Source organism: Mustela nivalis (assembly GCF_964662115.1).
Source record: "Mustela nivalis genome assembly, chromosome: 1".
In the NCBI taxonomy this organism is placed as follows: Eukaryota; Metazoa; Chordata; class Mammalia; order Carnivora; family Mustelidae; genus Mustela; species Mustela nivalis.
The window spans coordinates 6,639,768-6,659,920 of NC_139020.1; the positions used below are offsets into that span (position 1 = coordinate 6,639,768).

The 20,153-nt window shown below is 45.7% G+C and overlaps 1 protein-coding gene and 1 long non-coding RNA gene across 9 annotated transcripts in view; both read left to right on the forward strand.

Annotated features, from left to right (window-relative positions):
* The window catches only part of ERG (ETS transcription factor ERG), a 240,564-nt gene that overhangs the window by 163,984 nt on the left and 56,427 nt on the right, over nt 1–20,153 (forward strand). The gene's annotated exons all lie outside the window — the stretch shown is intronic.
* On the forward strand, nt 1,904–7,575 carry LOC309862510. The gene is made up of 2 exons (XR_014310555.1): nt 1,904–4,494; nt 5,101–7,575. It is a non-coding gene; the product is annotated as an uncharacterized lncRNA (long non-coding RNA).

A 20,153-nucleotide genomic window follows, 5' to 3' on the forward strand; every position in this document is an offset into this window, starting at 1 on the left:
TAAGTAAATCTTATCTTTAAAAAAATAACAAGAGCAGCAGCAGTACTAATGGTGAATACTAGAGTACTTACTCTCTGCCCAACACTGTAGTAGTCATTGTTTTATAGAGCAGGTACGACAGATGGGGGCCACTGCTGTCCGCATGCCACAGACACCCTCTCTGTAGCTCTGTGTTGTTAAGTCATGAAGCAAGGCTGCACTAAGTGAATGCGTTTAGTGACTGAAGACCCAAAGGTGAATCAGAGATGTCTCTGCCCTCCAGGAGCTCACAGTTTAATGGCCTGAGACAGGCAGAGAAACCAGGGGATGCAACAAAGTTGTACATGTATTGTAAACATCCATCTGCAACACAAAAGTTAGTCTTACAAAGACTAATTCCAAGGGAAATCATTGTAACACTGTGGCAGATGTTAATACTTGTAGTGTGTAAAGATAATTATTATTAAGTCCAAGTGAGTTTGGGTGCGTAAACATACTCTATGCAGCACAACAGGGGGGAATATGAGGGGTTATAATTCCTACTCCAACATCACCTCATTAATGTTGACAATAAGCCCGTACATTTATTTCCTTTCTAAAGGAAAAGTAAGTCATGCTTACGAGCTGCCTGGAAATTTAGTTTCATGTGCCTCAGTTTGTTCAGAACCTATGTATGAGAAGTCACTTATATCATAAAACTCATTTCTTACCAATTAATATTGCCTAAAAGAAAAGGAAATATTTCACAATATTTCCTAAAAGGGAAGAAAGAAAATTGCTCAAAGCGATAAATACAATGATTCTGGGGGAAAGCAGAATGCTGATAATTATACCCATATGTACTCAGTGACTTTTCCGAGAAGCCTGGATCTTCTTGAAGCTTTCGAGCCCAGCTCCCATTTATCACATTCATGAGCTTGGGTGGCTGCATTTTTATGAAATGACACCCAGAGAGAGGGGGATATTTTTATGATAATGACGTACAATTAGCAGGTAGATGGAACTCTGGGGTCCTCTTGTGAGAGGACCTGAAGTTGTGTCCCAGTGCATGGCCTAGAATCACGAGTCAATAATGTTTGGTAAGTGAATTAAAGAGTTCATAGATGGGGAGACTTAATATGGAATGTAGTGTGGCCAGAGTCTGAAGATGAGGTTGAACATTGGCACGTGTTTCTTGGCTTCTGTGACTAAAACCATTCTTAGAAATGCGTCTGTGGTGGAAACTGGCAGGGGGACTCCCCCAGTGATCTCTTCAGTTCCATGGGGACCTCAGGTTTGCGTTCTAGTTCCAGTCACATTTTCAGAGCGAGCACACCGCTTTTTTGGCTGAGAGAACATGTTTATTTGGGGTGACTTCACGGGGTATTAGGTGAACTGAAGACCCCCCCCTGCCCAAACTCCTCTTGGGTGGTAGTTGCCAAAAGGGAATTCAGAATGTTCCATTCCTGCCTCTATCATGACATTCCTTTTTAATGTCGTTAACTGCGCTCAGGAGGGCATCCGGAGCTCCAAAGTCACCCCAACAGTCCTTGTCGAGGAAGAGATCTTTAGGAACTGAGGCTGGCGCTAAAGGAATTTGGGAAATCTTTGTTTGTCTCAAGTGTGATTTTTTTTTTAAAGATTTTTATTTATTTATTTGACAGAGAGAGAGGGAAGCAGGCTCCCTGCTGAGCAGAGAGCCTGATGTGGGGCTCAATCCCAGGACCCCGGGATCATGACCTGAGCTGAAGGCAGAGGCTTAACCTACTGAGCCACCCAGACACCCCTCAAGTGTGATTTCTGTTGTTAGAGAAGAATTGAGCTCCCAGGGTCTATCCCACATTTACCTCGGTTTTCCGCTCCACAATCGAAAAAGCACACAATTCTCCCTTTGTGTCCAGCTTCACCAAAGCTCAGCAGGGCCCTATTGCAGCCCAGCAGGAGAGAGTAAGAAGCAGCACCATGCCCGTCGGGAGATAAGAATTATTGATTGACCGGGTCGTGAGGAAGGTGCAGATCTGCATGGAACACAGATCTCACTTCCCTGGCTCTCCACCACAGGCCTTTTCCTGGAAGCACTGATAAGTCACCATGCGGACTGAGGGGGGTTTCACATTTCCCCCCATTGGCTGATGGCCAGTGACTGCTTTAAGAAGGCAGGAAGCTGGAGGGAGCAAGACAAAGGCTTGAGTGACTCCTAGAGTGGGTAACGGGCCACAGCCTGAATGACCCTAAGTTGGGTGTGCACGGAGCCCATGTGCGTGGATGGCACGTGGGTGACACACAGGACAACGTACACTGCTGCTGTGCTTGTGCATTTTGCTAATTTGGCTCACTTCTCCCTCCTATGCCAGAAAAGTATATACTTTGTTTTGGTATGCAGCTTTTCCTTGGAATTAACCAACAAACGGTGTGCCTTGTATATGTCCTGCTTTTCTGTTGTTTGGGCACTGAGAAAGAAGCGCGAATTCTTGGAAACCCTAAAGTCAAGATGCAAATTAGCAGGGCCTCTCTGGCCTCAGATGCTTTGAATCTGGCAATCTGATGAAAACACATTGGCAATCTAAAGACCCTTTGCAGCAGGTCTGCTAGGTGTCCCACAGACTTCCTCCTGACCTCCCTCCTCGCCGCCTCTTCCATCCCCACCAACACACCTGCCTCCACGGCTCCCAATTTGCTAGCATCATGCACTTGTTGCTTGAAAATGTGTTTCTGATTTCAGATTTCAGTATCTGACTCCTTCTTGAGAAGCCATATAATGTATAGAAGTCTTGGGGCCAGGTAGGTGGGAAGAGACTGGTTTAGGGGCAACAGAGCAAGTTATCAGCTCATTCCCTCTTCTGAACATACATGGTCCCTTGGAAACATTGATAGCACAGGCTTTGACATTGATGTGCCTCTTGCTTATGGCCTTTGTGGGGTGCTGGATCTCTCTCTGAAATTCAAGGGGCCACATCATCCAGAGAAGGAGCAGGGTCCTTAGCTCAGTGACTAGAACTGCAAGAACCAGATCCTGATTTTCAGGAGCATGCATACATGTTTTCTGAATTAGTAGAAGAGGAAGATCTTCCTGGAAAGTCAAATGGTGTCAGTCATCCCTTGCTAAGTTAACCTGCCTCTTCCGGTTGATCAGGAATTACTTTCATTGCTCAGATCACTGGCAAGTGAATGCAAGAGTACTCATTAAGATTAGCAAGCTCAAGACCTGTCTTTGCAACAGGACTTCAGGGTTTCTAGGGGCAGGACACACTGGGAAGTGGGACTTTATTCTGGGGCCGTGGGGAGACACAGTGTGATGATTCTTCCTGTAAAGGAGCCCTTGCTTTTCAGTGTACACATGACCTCGTGATTTGTTGGGAGTTGTCCCACCTTCAGAAGAGACCATAGTCTCAAACCACTGAAATTAACTGTGAAGTTGGCTAATGCAAGTCGTGGCTCAGATATGAGCTGATTCTCCATAGACTGTGTGCCTGCTTGGGTTGTCAGTGCCATTTTAGCATATGGAGAATTGCCTGTCCTTAGATAGAATTTTCCAAACTAGGCTTTCTTTAAATTGCTGAATTTTTTTTTTTTTTTTTTTTTTTTTTTTTGCTTCCAGTGTATATGCCCTCCCCTCAGGGAAGGGTCTTCCAGGATTGTGAGTCCATGAGAGGCTAATGCAGAACAAACGAATTACCTTCTAAAATTAATCTAAATCATAACCAGGTCTGTGACTCACCTAAATAGGAGGGATATAATCTCAAACTAGATGAGGTGATCATATCGTGGTTGGAAAGGCTGTGAGACAGTGGTGACCAGGATGGAGAGGTCACGGACACATGGAAGTAAGAAGCCCATGTTTTGTGCAGAATGAAAGACAGACTCTGGACGGAGCAGCCAGGGCCCTCTGAAATGAGACTAGCCTGTGGATCCGATCTGAGCTTCCTGCCCACCCAGCATCTCCCTGGGCCCTCTCCAGCTCACAGGCAGTGGTCCTACTTCCATGCTTTATGTTACAAGTTCCCCACCTGAAAATGGTCCTCGCCATCTCAACTAGTCCAGTCCCTCCATTCTTCAGGGTCAATGAACACCAATTCCTTCCTCCCTTTCTCCTTCCCATCTTCCTCCACCATGAAAGCAGTCCACAGAGAAGCATTACATTTAGCCCCCACATACTGCAAATGTGCATGACAGATAATCCCCGCAAGAGTTCCTCGTGGAGGCACTTGTCCAGGCACTGGTGAAAAATCACCGAAAGGAGGACACCCTTGCTCTCACAAAGCCTGCAGTCCCCTGGTCCTGACGAATCTGCTCTTCTTGTCTCTCGGGTATTTTATCCCTCTAGTCAAGTGATTCCAGACTGTCTAGAACAATCTGTTTTGAGGACAATCCAGCTTTCTGTCAGCACCACCCGTGCCTGCCGGGTTGTTTTGGTGGTAGTGGGTGTCCTACTAGTGGTTATTTGAATTGAATGCCATAGAGAACCTGTTTTTATTGTTTTATTTTATCTTATTTTTTATTTTATTTTATTTTATTGAGAATCTGTTTTAATATTGGGTATTTACCCTAAAGATACAAATGTAGTGATCCAAAGGGGCACATGCACCCGAATGTTTATAGCAGCAATGTCCACAATAGCCAAACTATGGAAAGAACCTAGATGTCCATCCACAGATGAATGGATCAAGAAGATGTGGTATATATACACAATGGAATACTATGCAGCCATCAAAAGAAATGAAATCTTGCCATTTGCGATAACATGGATGGAACTAGAGCGTATCATGCTTAGCGAAATAAGTCAAGCAGAGAAAGACAATATCATATGATCTCCCTGATATGAGGAAGTGGTGATGCAACATGGGGGCTTAAGTGGGTATGAGAAGAATAAATGAAACAAGATGGGATTGGGAGGGAGACAAACCATAAGTGACTCTTAATCTCACAAAACAAACTGAGGGTTGCTGGGGGGAGGGGGTTTGGGAGAAGGGGGTGGGATTATGGACATTGGGGAGGGTATGTGCTTTGGTGAGTGCTGTGAAGTGTGTAAACCTGGTGATTCACAGACCTGTACCCCTGGGGATAAAAATATATGTTTATAAAAAATAAAAAGTTAAAAAAAAATAAATAAAATAAAAATAAAATAAAATAAAATAAAATGAGACATGATGTACAAAATTTAGCAAGGAAATAAGCAGGGAGGCTCTTCCAAAGTCAGAGGAGTTTAGAACTTAAAATATCCTGGTCATTAATGGTCCTTAGCCCTAATTGGAGAGCGCCACTTCCCAATCCACAGATGCCCCAAGGGCACCAAGATGGACATGCTAGAGGACAGGCAGGGCATCTGTGCCTGAGTTCTGCAGGCCCATGGCCCTGGGGCCACTTTCTCAAGTTGGCTCGGCCCCAGAACCACGGGCAGCTTGGCAGTGGGTAAGGTGGTTTGTAGCCTCTGCTCATTTCCTCAACAGACGTCTACCCATTTTTCCAAAAGACACAGTGTTTTCCAGAAGTCTCAGCTGGAAACAGATGTGGGTAGGTAGTTTGTCGCTAGGAGGGGAGGGTCGGCCTGCTTCTTTAGCACACTCTGTCCAGCGTTGGAGAATCTGGGGCCCAGCGCTCCACAGTTGGGGTGCAGGAAAATGCCAGTCTGCCCGACTCTTGGTTTCTCCAGTGCGTAAGTTCCAAATGTAACACATCACTAAGTGCTGTCTTCAGAGACTCAAGATTGGCTTTTTTTTTTTTTTAATAAAAATAAGAAGTCCCTTTTGTTAATGTATGGGAATGACCAATAGGCAGTGGCTTCTTCTTCTTCTTCTTCTTCTTCTTCTTCTTCTTCTTCTTCTTCTGGCAGTATTTAGCCACTAAAAATATTTCCTTCATAGAGCACATTATTGCCGTTAAGACTGTGGGTTACTTCAGAGAAGATGGGCTGTGTCCCAGCCCGTTCAGATCCCTGCAGCAGTGGTTCCCAAACTTGGGGCTTCAGGACTCCGTTACACCATTAAAAATGACTGACATTGCTGAGAAGCTGTTGTTTATAAGGATTCTATCTACTGATATTTACTGAATTAGAAGCAAAAACCGAGGTGTTTCTGAGACATTTATTTATGAATTTACTTAAAAATAAGAGTAACAGACTCATTATGTGTTAATGTAAAGAACACATTCCTGTGAAAAATAACTATATTTCCCAAAAACGTACTTAGTGAAACGAGCGGCATTGTTCTGTGTTTTCGCAAATCTCTTTAATGTCTGGCTTAGTAGAAGACAGCTGGATGCTGTATCTGCTTGTGTGTTCGGTCTTCTCTGCTATCACGGGGCCCGATGTCTCTGGAAAACGTCATTGCCCTCGTGCGAGAGGCTCAGAATGGAAACGGCAGATAACATCTTCGTGTATCACGATAAAAGCGTGGGGCAACAGATTCCCTGGAAGGGTGCTGGGACCCCAGGAGGTTCCTGGAACACACTTTGAGAATCACTGACCTATAGTGCTGAGTCTGGTACTTCACACTGTGCTAGGCATGTGGGGACCACCATGAAGCAAATGGATGTATTCTCTTCTCTCCGGGAACTTCTAGCCTGCTGCGGGCTGAACTGTACCCCCACATTCACATGTTAGAGTCCTAATCCCCAGACCTCAGAACATGACCTTATTCAGACAGCCAGTCTTCACAGAGGTTATCAGGGAAAGATGAAGTCATCAGGTGGCCCCGATCCTATATGGCCAGTGTCCTTATAAAGAGGGGAATGGGCAGTTGTCCCCTCTGTGAAGCCGCAGGGAGAAGACAGGCATGTACAAGCCAAGGGGAGAGGCCAGGAGCAGATCCCTCCCTCACGGCCCTGGGAAGAAACCAACACTGTTGGTACTTTGACTTTGGACTTCTATTCTCCAGAGCTGTGAGAGAAGAAATTTCTGTTGTTTAAAGAAATCTGGGGTCCTCCATTTTGAAGCCTTAGGAAATGAGTATGCAGACAATGCACTGAATTTTGACCTGGGATTTAGACTCCTTAGCAAGAGGGGTATCTCCCTTGATCAATGAGGAGGCACGTTCCACTGATAAAGCTCTGAGAATTCAGGGTTCTTGACAGGCAAGCACGGTAGAAACCATTCTTCTGAATGCCTCTGCCCTAAAGCAATTTTATCCTTTTGTTTCAAGAGGCAATAGCTGTTCCTCCAAATCCCTTCTTTGGCGGGATGCTTTTCAGGGGTGTGAGGCGAGGAGAATGGAAGTGAGACCTGTCACCTGCCACTCGCTGTCTAGAGCTGTTAACATCCGCACACCCCACACCGTCTGTCCCCGGGGTTAGCTCTGACTTGAGGATGGGAGAGAACTTTGGTGATGCTGTTCATTTTGACTGTCCGTGGTGGGTTTCCCCAAGGGCTGCCCTTTATAGGAGGGAAGCCTCAATGAGGTATTTCCTATATGTGCAAAATTACACAGAAGTGGTCATGGTCACATACCGGCTATCTGAATGAAAAGCACACATTCTAACTTCCCGGAGCTTCTGTACGTCATGATGCTTGAAGTTCCCATTGCATTGGGGGCAAAGGGTGGCTATCATGTCTTGTTAGTGTGGCTCTTGGTGTCTGCACGGCACGCACAACACATGCATTATGACCACATTTAGTTTTAAAAATAATACAACTTAAAAGATAGGACGGATTTTCTTTGCAGAACACTTACAAGGTGAAAACTCTTAGTGCATCTCAGGAAAGAAGACATTTTCCTGGTTCCCCTTCACTCCCAGGATGCCAGGTCCTACCCACGGCTCTGCCCAGCCTCAGCCTCTCCGGGAACCCCTCCTCCTCAGCCAGTAGTCACACTCACCCTCCGCATGCAGCACTTCCTTCCAGGCTGCTCCTGATCCCCGGCGCACCTCAAACCCCAACACCTTCCTCTGATTTTGGCTTTGCTGCCCCCGTGACCCAGGAGTCTCACTTCCTGAGAGTCCACCGGGATCCCTCTCTCATTTCTTAAGATTGCTCAGGCCTCATCTTCCCCACGAGAACCTCGCTGACCACTCTATTAAGAACAGCGGTCTGTCTGTCCCTCCTTCTCTCTCTCCTCATTCTGCTCTGCCTGTTCCAACGTTTCAGGTCCCTTACTACATTTTAACCCAGTTCCCAGAACTTCTTGTGAGCGCAGTTCACCTTAGTAATCTTGTCTGTTGGGATCTGGGCTCTGTAGCTCGGGGACGGGGCTTGGATTCTGTATGTACAACAGGGTCCCAGGGGATGTTGATGTGTTGGTCCCAGCACTGGACTTTGAATAGCGTGGTTCTTACTCACTCTACAAATACGTTATTATTTATTTTGGATTTTATTTTATTTTAAAGATGTTATTTATTTGAGAGAGAGAGCAAGAGAGCATAAGCAGGGAAGAGGCACAGAGGTAGAGAGAGAAGCAGACTTCCTGGGGAGCAGACAGCCTGATGCAGGGCTTGAACCCAGGACCCTCAGGATCACGACCAGAGCCGAAGGCAGATGCTTGACCAGATAAGCCACCCAAGCACCCCTTTAATTTGAATTTTAAGGTTTCTCTATTGCCTGCACTTGAATGGGTAATGAAGGGAAAGCTGGACGTAGAGATTTGATGTCCCTACAGAGACCTCATTCATTACCTGTAGGGCAGCATCTGTGCTGACTGCAGGCTTGGAGGAGAATTCCTTAAACAGTTGTCACATACTTAAGTAGGGATGCTTGTGTTTGGTCACCCCCACCTGCCAAGAGGCACATGGACACACATATACTCTTTTGCTTGGAAGCAACATTGAAGGCATGAACAGGAGTGAAAATCCAGTGAGAGTTTAGTTAGTGAGACCCCCGCGCAAGGCTGAGTTCGGTGGGAGTGCGTTGGGATTGGGATTGTGATTGTGATTGTGATTGTGGGCATCAGCGTCAGCTGCATTAGGAACAAGCCAGCCTTGGATGTCAGGGCCCGTGGGAGCCTGTCTTGACCGGGACTTGAGAGGGGTGCCAGTCTGCTTGCTTTTACGTCTGGAGCTCGTGGCTTAAGACTCAACAGGGGCAGACGTGGCTTTGTAACTCACAGCTACATGGAGCTGCATTTGTCATTTTAATGTTTAAATTAACTTAAAGTGCCTGTGCTTACAGTCGTGACCAGTTCAAGTCTATTGGGTTAGCAGACAGGGAAGGCAGATTGTCTTTTCTTCTATGTAAGTCGCCCTCTTTAAGTAGAAAGAGCCACGTGTGACAGATGCATAGGCTCGTTCTACAAAACACGTGGGTGAGTAACAGCAAACCCCACCCCTCCGACAGGAGCCAGCTCTGCACGGGCCACAGGGCTTAGCAGGCAGAGCCCACCCCTCACCCACCGAGCAGGTATCTTTGTGCAGCGTGGGCCTGTACCTCTGGAAACGTCTTCTCTCACATGGAAAGATGGGTACACATGGCCATGTGTGGTTCTGCTTTCTCCATGTTTCTCCATGAGTGCTCAGTGCAGTAAGTAAATAGGGCCCAAATGAGGAGGCAATCCAAAAGCCAAGGTTTAGATCCTTTGGTAGACCTCATTAAAACTTTTAGGCCGCCTGCTGGTCTGTAATGTTTTAAAGAGTGACTTTGACTTCCTAAGTAGACCAATTCACAGAGGTGCTCAAGCAAGGTTCTAAGAGAGCACTGTTAGTTATGATATATGTATGCATCGGTTGAAATTGTTGGATGGGTTTACAGTGAAAAATGCAAGTGTATTAGGTCTTGAGATCAACACTCTCAGAGTCGTAAAAGTCAAGTCTTGTTGGCAACTAGCTTGTTGGTGCATGAAAAGTGTCCCCGTGACAGCGTACTCCCTGGTGCTTGATGCTACACCACGGGAGAAGAATGAGCTCAGCCCAGAGCACGGACAAAGGTTACGATACCCTGGCTACTTGGTCTCCTTCCTGGGCAGCAACATGGACAGATTTATGTTCTGGAAAATCTTCTGCAAAGCACAGGCTTCACCTCTCGGCCCCAGGGAGGACGGCGTCATCACTCACAGGGCCGAAGCAGGAGTCTGGCAGGGAAGGAACCCTCACGGTGGGTGAGCGCTCGGCTCCGTCCACAGCGGGAGTCGGTGTCTAAGAGAGAGAAAGTGTCTGTGTCCGACTCTGCTTTATTTGGTAGGCAGTCGGTGCCAATGATTATTCGGGGTTGGGGATGGAAGGGAAAGCAAGGAGGTCTTTGGACCTCGTGAGTGTTGGGGGCGCCCACGTGTGCTCATACTTGTGTTTCCTCCCTCACCTGATCGCCCGGCTTCTGCAGACTTTGGTCAGTGGAACCGCACTTTACTATCACTGCTGGGCTTTTTGTGCCATGCCGCGCTGGAGATTAGGTCCTAACCACACCCGGAGGCAAGAAATGAGCTCTTGGGGTCTTGCCTACCTTCTCATGGTGAACAAGGAAGAGAATATCCATAGAACACGGGAAATCACAATGCGGGACAGCATGGACAGAGCCTGGAGTTAACCTCAAAGATGAACTTGTAAAACCTTTTGGGCACCCGCAGCACAGGGGGTAGACTCCTGGCCCTGCCCATGGCTCCCCCACAGCCACGTCTCCACCTCTGCTCAGAGACAGAGAACGGGGGCTTGCAGTTTGGACCTGGCAGGAAGAGTATGTCACTCAATAAGTAAAATGGATTTTATTTTGGTGCAAGAAGGGACCTTAGGAAAGCTCAGGAGAGCAGATTCTGGAGATAAGGAGTCGCAGCCGAGGCCTGAGCGGTGCGAGGGAGCAGCTGCATCTGGAACCAGCGACCCCGTGCTCTTGCTGGCATTTTTACACCCTCACGCGCCCCTCCTGACCCGGGCATGTCGAATCTGCCCTCACACACCCATCTGGGAGGAACTGCCTCCATTTTGTTTTTAAAGTAAAAGCTGCTGTGCTGCTCCCTTTCACAGGGAGTTGGATTGGGAGTTTGAAAGCACGAGAGAGAAGCCTGATGAAAAGAGCGGAGCCAGCAATGGTGTGGGCGGAGGCCGGGACATCTGCTGCTCCTAGCTTGCTCTTGCCAGGGTTTCCCATTGTGCCAGAACTTTCTCATGAATAAAATTCTTGGAATTTTATCGAAAACAATGAATCCATGTGTCAGAGATTCATGGATGAGACCAATTCCAGATGTCCAGGGCACTGTATTTTTAGCAGACACATGTGTGTTTTGAAAAGGCCAAGCCTAGAGCTGCCTGTTTTTCATGGAGCTCCTTCTGAAGATCAGATGATTGAGATGCCGTCCCGCCCTTTGTGTTCAGAAATGGACTGTTCCAACAAACGAAAAATGTGAAAGACTGTGGGCCTGGGGTGCTGTTCTGAGGATCCCCTGCGCCTCTTGAAGCCTGAATCGCCTGCATTCCAACCTGGTGAATAAACTTCAAAAATGAGGATAGCGTGGTCCCATGAGTTTCTCAGCCAAGCTGCTGTAGAAACATGGCCTTGTATATGTTTATTAAAGACCTTTGAGGTTTTAGGGAAAGTTAAAATAGAGAGCATCAGGGATCCCACCTGTTGGAAGAGAAGACATTTTTGGGAGCTAAAGGGATATCAACTGTGTGCCATGGGCTAGTCTAGGGAAAAGAGAGGAATTATGTTCTAAGAACATGGTATCTCCATCCATCCACCTGTCCATCCATCCATCCATCCATCATCCATCCATCCATCCATCCATGTAGCTGTCCATCCATCCATCCATCCATGATTCATCCATGATCCATCCATCTATCCATCCAGCTGTCCATGCATCATCCATCAACCATCCATTCATCTGTCCACCATCTGTCATCCATCCACCCATCCATCAATCCATCCATCCATTTAGTCATTTAGAGAACACCAACAGCATGTCAAGGGATGTACCAGTAGTTGAAGTTACAGTTTTGCCCAGAGGATCCACATCCTTTCTCACATGAAACTTACATTTAATTGATATCGAACAAACTCATGTAGAATTGCAACCTATGCCCTACAAGCACTGATCAGGAACTACAATAAAAGCAGAGGTGCTCGTTTATTCTCTGGCCCATGTGAAATAAAGGTACTTGGCTTTTAAATGTAGTACGTACAAAGATAAGTGACTGCACGTAAGAGAGTTATACTTTCCTGGCATCTGGCTTCCTCGAACAGCATGATGAGAAATGGGTAGTTCAAACCACTACTTGAACCACGTGGAGAATTTAGGTCCGGTGCATCAACTTCTATCATAATGTGATAATAACTGAAATACAACATTAAGGTTTAAAAAACCTTTTCATATGCTGGCTTATTCGATCCTTTTAACATCCCTGGGTGGGAGCTGGGCAGCTGTTATCAACACTGTCTTTGTTGTTGAAGAAATTGAGACTCCCTCAAGGGTAAAGCAGCTCTCTTTGCACTTGAATAAGCAAGTATGCAGTATCTCCAGTGCACATGGGAGGACCTTACAGGGCTGGGACCAGAATCTGCATCTCCCAACAAGCTCCCAGCAAGCTCCTTTTGGGACCTGGAACAGAAAGAGGTCCCCAAAGCTCCTGAGGTGGCACAGAGAGCAAGGGCAGAATCCGGCTTCAAACTCGGGTCTTCTGACCCCAGATCCAATACCCCTATGCTCTACCTTCTTGTTTCCTACTTTGTAGTCATCTCTATGCTCATCCTATATTTGGTTATAAAAAGTGAAAAGAGGGGCACCTGGGTGGCTCAGTTGGTTAAGCATCCGACTTTTGATTTCAGCACAGGTCATAATCTCATGGGTCTTAGGATAGAGCCTCACATCGGGCTTCACGCTCAGTGGAGAGTCTGCTTCTCTCCTTCTCTCCCCCTGCCCCTCCTCTCTCTCTCTCTCTCTCTCTCAAGTAAATAATCTTTAAAAAATATATTTAAAAAGTGAAAAGAAAATGTGCTCATCTCAAATGAATTTCTTAAAAATAAAAACTGGATAGGGCGCCTGAGTGGCTCAGTGGTTAAGCCGCTGCCTTCGGCTCAGGTCATGATCTCAGGGACCTGGGATCGAGTCCCGCATTGGGCTCTCTGCTCAGCAGGGAGTCTGCTTCCTCCTCTCTCTCTCTCTGCCTGCCTCTCTGCCTACTTGTGATCTCTCTCTGTCAAATAAATAAATAAAATCTTTAAAAATAAATAAATAAATAAAAATAAAAACTGGATAAAAACAAGATGGGGGCTTTTGAACAATGATCTCTGAGTGTTCTCTGATGGCGGTGATTTGGAAAACAAAACCACACGTGGACCGCCAGCCAGCCACACATGAGGCCAAGGGCTCCCGAGGGTCTATGGGGGGCAGTAGTTGCATTGTTTGCCTTACAAACAGGATGCTTCCACACATGTTTTCACACTTTTTGTTCATCTCTAAAGAAGGAAACAAGCCTGTGGGGGGAGAAGAAATACATTTCTTTGCAGGAGAACAAAGAAGCTATGAACATCACTTATGTGTTGTTTTTTTAGTTAGTTTTTTTTTTAAAACCATTTTATTGAGGTCTGATTGAGCACAAAAAGTGGTACGTATTTAATGCATACAACTGAATGATTCGGAGGTGAGTATTCACCCATGAAGCCACCACCACAATCCAGGCCGCAAACACATGCATCACCTCAACAAGTTTCCTTCCTCCCTCGTGATTTATCTCTTGCTGTGTGCGTGATAAGAATGCTTCACATAGGATGCACCCTTGTAGCCAGTGTTCAAGTCAAGAGCGCGGTGTGCTTCGTGCCAGCCCCAGGCTACATGGTTGGTCTCTGGGACACACACTCCTCTTGCACATCAGAAGCTGTGCACCCTTTCATTGCTGGGAGAAAGAGTTTCCTTCATTCTCCTTCCAAAGGCTAGAGAGGGCATCTGTGCCTCACCAAGCCAGTAAACAGAAGTCGTTTTAAAATTATGTTTGCTGGCTTTCTAATTGCTCAAGGTGCATTAAAATCTCATTTCGTTGTGTGAGACAGAACTACTCTTTCTTGGAAATGTTTCTGTAAGGCCCTAGGCGTCCACAGTATTTCCAGGATGACTTGCTCCCCAATGAATGCTTCCTCTTTGGTTTAGAATTCTTATTTTCCAGGAAGCCTTATTTTATTTGTATGTTCCTCACTACGTAGAGTCCCCAGTTTAGGCCTACCCAGATTTAAGATAAGACCCTGTTCTGGTCATATGCTCCATGAGCGTGACTATGGACGTATTCCACGGACATAGCCCATCGGTTCCTGGTCACTGGCTGCAAAACCCAATGATCTCCTAAGAATGGATCTTTTGTTGTGATGGGATAGACATTTTTAGACCCCACTTAATGCTGTATGTCGGAGCTGTAATAGGATTTCTTGACTTTAAGGGTTACTAGGAACATCCCCAAACGTGTGGCGTTGAGAAGCTCTTTTGATGCTAGTAACATAGGCACAAAGGATCCTGCCTTCAAAGTGTTTCTATTTTAATAAATCCAGGAGTTGGGGGAGAAGTAGGTGAACAGAGAGAATTCTAGGGGCCACCTCGGCCTGCCCAGAGCCAAGGAGACACCCAGTCAGTTCAGACCAGAGAAACTGGACAGGAAGTCATCAGGGGGTCTGTCTGCATCTCTGTTTTCCAAAGGGATATACTGAATTGAGGGAAAGGACCTTCTAGGATGAGAAAGGAAAACATGAGGAAAGATGGAAAGGAGGGAATTTAAGTTCTCTGCATGATTATAGGCAACATGTGTCCCAGTGAGTGTGCCAGAAGATGGGGAATGTGTGAAGGTCCTCTCAAGGGCTCTATGGGTAAAGATGATGATAGGTAGATGGATAGATGTATTGTAGACAGAGAGGTGGGCATCTGTCTGTGTGGGTCAGGGTGTATCTGCACATCTGGATGTGTCTCCTGATCTCTGCTCCAGTCCCGTGTCCCGTTCTCCTAGCACAGAGCTAGTGTTGTGTGTTATCATCTTGTCTGAGACCGCAACACTACCATATTGGAGAAATACGCTCTTTAAATGGACTTCATTTGCCTACGTGCATTTTTTCCTTTGAGGCTACTCCAAGATTTTTTTATATTTTTTGAAGGACTGAAATAGCAACGTGTTAAATGAGAAAAATGTGACACAAAGCTAGATGCTGCATTCAATCTATGATTTTAATGTTTCCCGCATTGAAGAGTTAAAAAGAAAAGAATACCAAGAAAGGGCAACAGTGATTCACGCCCAGTTGACAAGTCCTGTGTGACTTAACCTTTGTTTTTGTTTTGTTTTGTTTTTTCTTTTTCTTTTCTTTTGTGTGTGTGTTGTAATGAAAAGACACACTGGCCAGATGAAGTTCCTTATTACATGAGATGTTGGCTGTATCTGAATGCAAAAACACACACGTTTAGAATAAAACTCCTGAGCAGTTGATATGTGGTTTTTGGATGAATGGGGGGGGGGTGAAGGGGGTCTTCCCTAGGTGCATGTTCTGTTCTGTTTGTGTTGCTTTTTTCTCTCCCAAATGTGAGTTGGAGGTGACTTTCCAGAAGCATCCATTGCATGGGGTCTGGCTCGAAGACAGTCTATAAACCACTGAGCTTCAGACAACCTAATAAATTGTTTCCCAATATTATTAGGTCTGCAGGCATCTATTTACGGCCACCAGTGGCACGGGCTCTAGCATATATATAAGTGGTGTTCCCATTTGCCGTATTTTTCTCATGTATTTTTCGTGGAGAGAAGTCAGGTGTCCACCCATGATGAACACATCCCCATACGTGACCCTCAGTTTGAGTCTGAATAATCTGATTGACCAAAGAAAAGAACAGCCTTGTTGCCTATGTAAGAAATACTGAAACGTATCCGGGGCCTAATATCTGCATAGCTTTTAAGTTCATGGGTGAGTCTGTTGGCCTTACAGGGTTCATTTCCATCTTCTGCTGGTACCTCAATTCCATCCTAAATCCTGGGATTCAGGGCATTTATTATATTTATTTTATATTTATATATATATTTTAAATATATATTTATATAAATGTATATTTTTATATTATTATATTTATTATATATCACCTTTTCCCACTTCTTCCTTCTACAGCCTTTCTTTCTAGATGGTTCCATCTCTTCTCTATGATAACAGCTCTGCTCTTCCATGGCCCTGAAAAGACCAAGTCAGGAAGATCTCTTTCCTTCTCAGAAGGTCCAGGCAGGGGTGAGGGTGAAGCCTTAGGGAGGGATGCCATGCAGAGCCCCAGACCCAGCTTCTATCTGGTCTGCACGTTTGACATCACTCTTCTTCTCAGTCCCGCTTTCCAGCAGTGACAACTGACTCTATCGGACTGTTGTCAGAACCAAATGACCGTATTTTTAGATTTAAGATGCCACTGGTTATAAAATGAACCATGATTTCATCTGGCACCCACAAGGAAGCCCATAAACAATGGCAAACCATCGACTCTAAGATGCATCCAGATTTCAGAGCTGGGAAACTGTGAAAAATGGCGTATCATCAAGTCAGTGACATAGGCTTTCAAAAGATACGCATGCAAAGTGCTTCATTAACAGGGCAACCTGAGTATTCTGTGATGGACCAGCTGTTTGTGAGTCCAGAGAAAGTGGGTGAAAGATCTCTTACTCATGGCAGGGGGTGGGGTTATTCCCCTTGGCTCTGCATGGGACAAGTTTAAGGAAGTTTTGTGTGGGGCCGTAATGGGCTTCTCAGCCCAGGGGAAGTGGCAGGCTCCTGATTTCAGATGACACGGACTTGCTGAAGTGGACGCTGTGTTGTGGCAACGAGGACTTCTTTAAGAATGTTTTCTAAAGCATGACCCTCATCTTACTCAGCGGGCTTGTTCCATTTAGTTTTTCCGCTTGTTTTTCCTAACGATTGGAGGCACCATGACACTTGAAGCTGGAAATGGGTTTGGGAATCCAGTTCCGTGGACACTGAGTTCTGGCTGTCTTCTGAATTTTTGAAAACCATGGAAGGACCATGTCCCTCTGTGGCCTTCAGCTGACTTCAGCTGGGAAAGAGAGCTGATTGTTCTGAAACTCGCTTCCACGCCAAGCCAGGATTTCAGGGAAATCTAAGCACATTAGGTTTTCTGGATTTGCAATATAGTACTTTTAACCATGGGGGACCATGAATTAGAAGCAAATAGGAGCCCAGACCCTATTTCCTAATTCTTTTACTTGAAATATAGGAGGCTTTCACAAATATCCATCTGCTTCAGGAAGGAATTTATCTGCTTCAGGATCCCTGACATCTTTTGCCGAAAATATCAGTGCACTTACAAAGTGCATTTGACTTTTTATTACTGTCTTTTTAAATTTCCGTGTTTGGATCCTTTGCTGTACCCACATCTAGTTCCTTGAAAATAAATTAAATTCTAGTCTAACACTATGAAATATCATCTAGTTGAGAACTCCTCCACTTTCTGGAACTATCCGTTGACAGTTGTCCTATGACCAAGATCCAAAGGAATGGTCCTTGTATGTTACTGGTGTTTTCAGTATTCATATGAAATAATAAACACACTAGCACTAACATAGTAGCACCTATAGTTTGGGGGCAATTTGCTTAGAATTTATGTGTGTCTCAAGTTCATAAAAAATGACCTTGGTAGGCTGCCACTTGCCACATCAGACTATCCCAACTTTCCAGGAGTTACAGAGAAAACACCCCGCCCCCCCAACACACACACACTAGCACACACCAATCTAAAGTTCAGGTCTTTTTATAGTAACATAGAGGCAAGCATATTAAATTATGATGCCACGTTTCTGCCAGGTTTTGACTTTTTTTTTTTTTTTGAGTTATTTGCTATAAAGTATCCAAAGCCAGCTCCCCAGTCGTGCACCTGGCTGAAGGTTCTGAGATCATAATCTATACATGTTAACTAAGGCATCTGCCGACACCCTGGCAGGTAGGCGCGTAGGTAGGTGAGGTGGCCACGGACCAGGAGGGAAGGCAGGCGGCAGGCAGGGAAGCAGGGATGGCTTCTGCTTCCGTCCCCTTGCCGAGCTGGAGTTGAGGGATTCATGTGTTCCTGGTTACCAGCCTGTGTTCAGAGCTCCGTTCTGGTTTTAATCCTACTGGGCGAGATCCTCTCCCTCTTTGAAGTCCCAGAGCTGCCGAGGAGGGAGAATCCTATGCAATAGCCTTTGTCATTCATATAGAACCAAAGGGATGATGAAGCCCGTGCCTCATAATGTGACTGAGTCTAACGGATGAAAAAACAGATGCTGCCCATCTATGGCGTTTGCTGCTTGTGTCCTGCTGACGAGCAGCAGTTAGTTCTAGTGATTATCCTGTTGAAGCAGGTCTCGGAAAATGACCCTCAGGCCTCTTTTTGCTCCCCGAATTGTTAAAATGTGCCACATGGGCGTGTGTGTGTGTGCGTGTGTGTGTGAGAGAGAGAGAGAGAGAGAGAGAGACTGATTTTGAATGTTCCCTTTTCCTGACCTGTACCTTAATTCTAGGCGTTCAGCATTCTTGATTGGTTATAATCACTCTGGAACGTGCTTTTTTTTTTTTTTTTTTTTTTTTTTTTTTAATAATTGCTTCATCTTTCTAGAATGTGGGTTTTATTTCACTCTTCTTGTTTATCCTGAAAATCCCTCACTTTGTGATCTTTTTCTCCTCTAGTGAACAAAAGCAACCTTGGACATTCTGGATCACATCAACTTTCTCATTTTTTTATGCAATGTGAACTTTGAGGAGAATTTTAAGCTGTGAAGAAAAGATGTGTATCTCCCTTATCTTTAGCTTTGCACGTTCCCCACCCCCAAATCGATCTCAATTAACTTTGATTTCTTTCTTTAGAAAACCATGTGCTGAAATAATGTTTTGCCAGATGTGAGAATGGGTTCCTCCCCCCGTCCAAACTCACACTGGAGCCTTGTCTGAGTTCTACAACTTCGGTCCACTTTTTCAGCCTCATGCTCCATTAATCTGGTCATTGGAAAGGTTTGCAAGAGGACCCAGCTTTACCTAGGAAGTCTGCTAATATTCTGACATTGAGACTCTTCCTGTTGGGAAAATCTTTTTCTTTTTCACTTGTAATTTAAAACTGAGGCTAACCGTTACACCTCACCTATTTCTGACAAGTTCTGAGATAAATCGCACATTTATTCATATTTCTCTTCACGGGCAAGCCGATGCTAGCATGATGTAGTGTGTTATTCCCCTTGGAGCCGGGCTGGGAGTCTGCGGGACCAGGCGGGAGCGTGCGTGGGGGTGGCTGTCAACCTTGTCTGCTGTTCTGAGCGTGCGAAACCTTTCTGTGCCTCACCGCTATGGGAAGGGAGATTGTGTTCTGCAAGCATTCTGTAAGAAGCTTTGGTTTATGTCTTTATTAAAGACACTCACCTACAGTAAGTCCCTGCAATGATACTGATTTCCCTTCTACACCCATGTCTGGAAGTTGAGATGCCTCAGATTCCTTCCCTCCCCTTGTGACCAGGCGGAGAGCCACGTCTTCCCGTTGCCCTGAAGCCTCCGGTGCCCATTGCTACACACTGAGCCTCGGGCTGCTGCCTCATATGGCTGTTGTCTGTGGTTGCTGTGTTGGTTTTGCCCTGTATTCAAAGTTACCTTTTAAAAAAAAAATTTTTTTTTTTCGTTCCTTGTGTCTGGTTCTGGCTGGCTGGCTGGCACAACCTGTCCTTCTGCATGTTTTGTGTTACTGTTTCAACAGCCAGCGTCTCAAGTGTTCCACACTGTGATTGGAGGGATTTTTAAGAAGTTGGGGGTGGTGGGGTGTTACGTACCCACAGGCACCTGGCCCCCACTCTGGGGGCCGGAGCCGGGTTTGTGCCTTGTGGTTCTTCCTACTCGCGGATTCCTAGAGCCGTGCATCTGACAATGAAGTTCACGCACTTGTGAAGTTAGTCCTTGGCTGGGTGGGGGACCGAGTAGCAGAGGACACGCTGGGTTCAGACAGGTGGTCTGTGAAGTGGCATGTGTTTCCTAAGGACCCTGCTACTTCTGGGTAAGGAGGGAGGTCTGTATCTTAGAAAAGCCACTTTGTAAATCTCTGTGACTAAAGGGGAGCATCCTTACTTATTAAAATATCAACTTGAAGAAGGAGGGAGTGTTAATGTAATGATGCCCCAAACCAAGAAATGTAAGAAGGACATCTCATAGGCTGAGGGGTGGATGATAAAACACCAGTTCGACGGGTCCCTCGTTTCACAGCTCCCTTCAAGGTGAGTTCTGGACCTTTCTGGATCTCACATTTCCTCATTTGGGATGAAGTTCTCCATAGTCCTCTCGGCATCAAAATTTCCATTTTAGTTTTTTAAAGTATGACCTGAGTAGC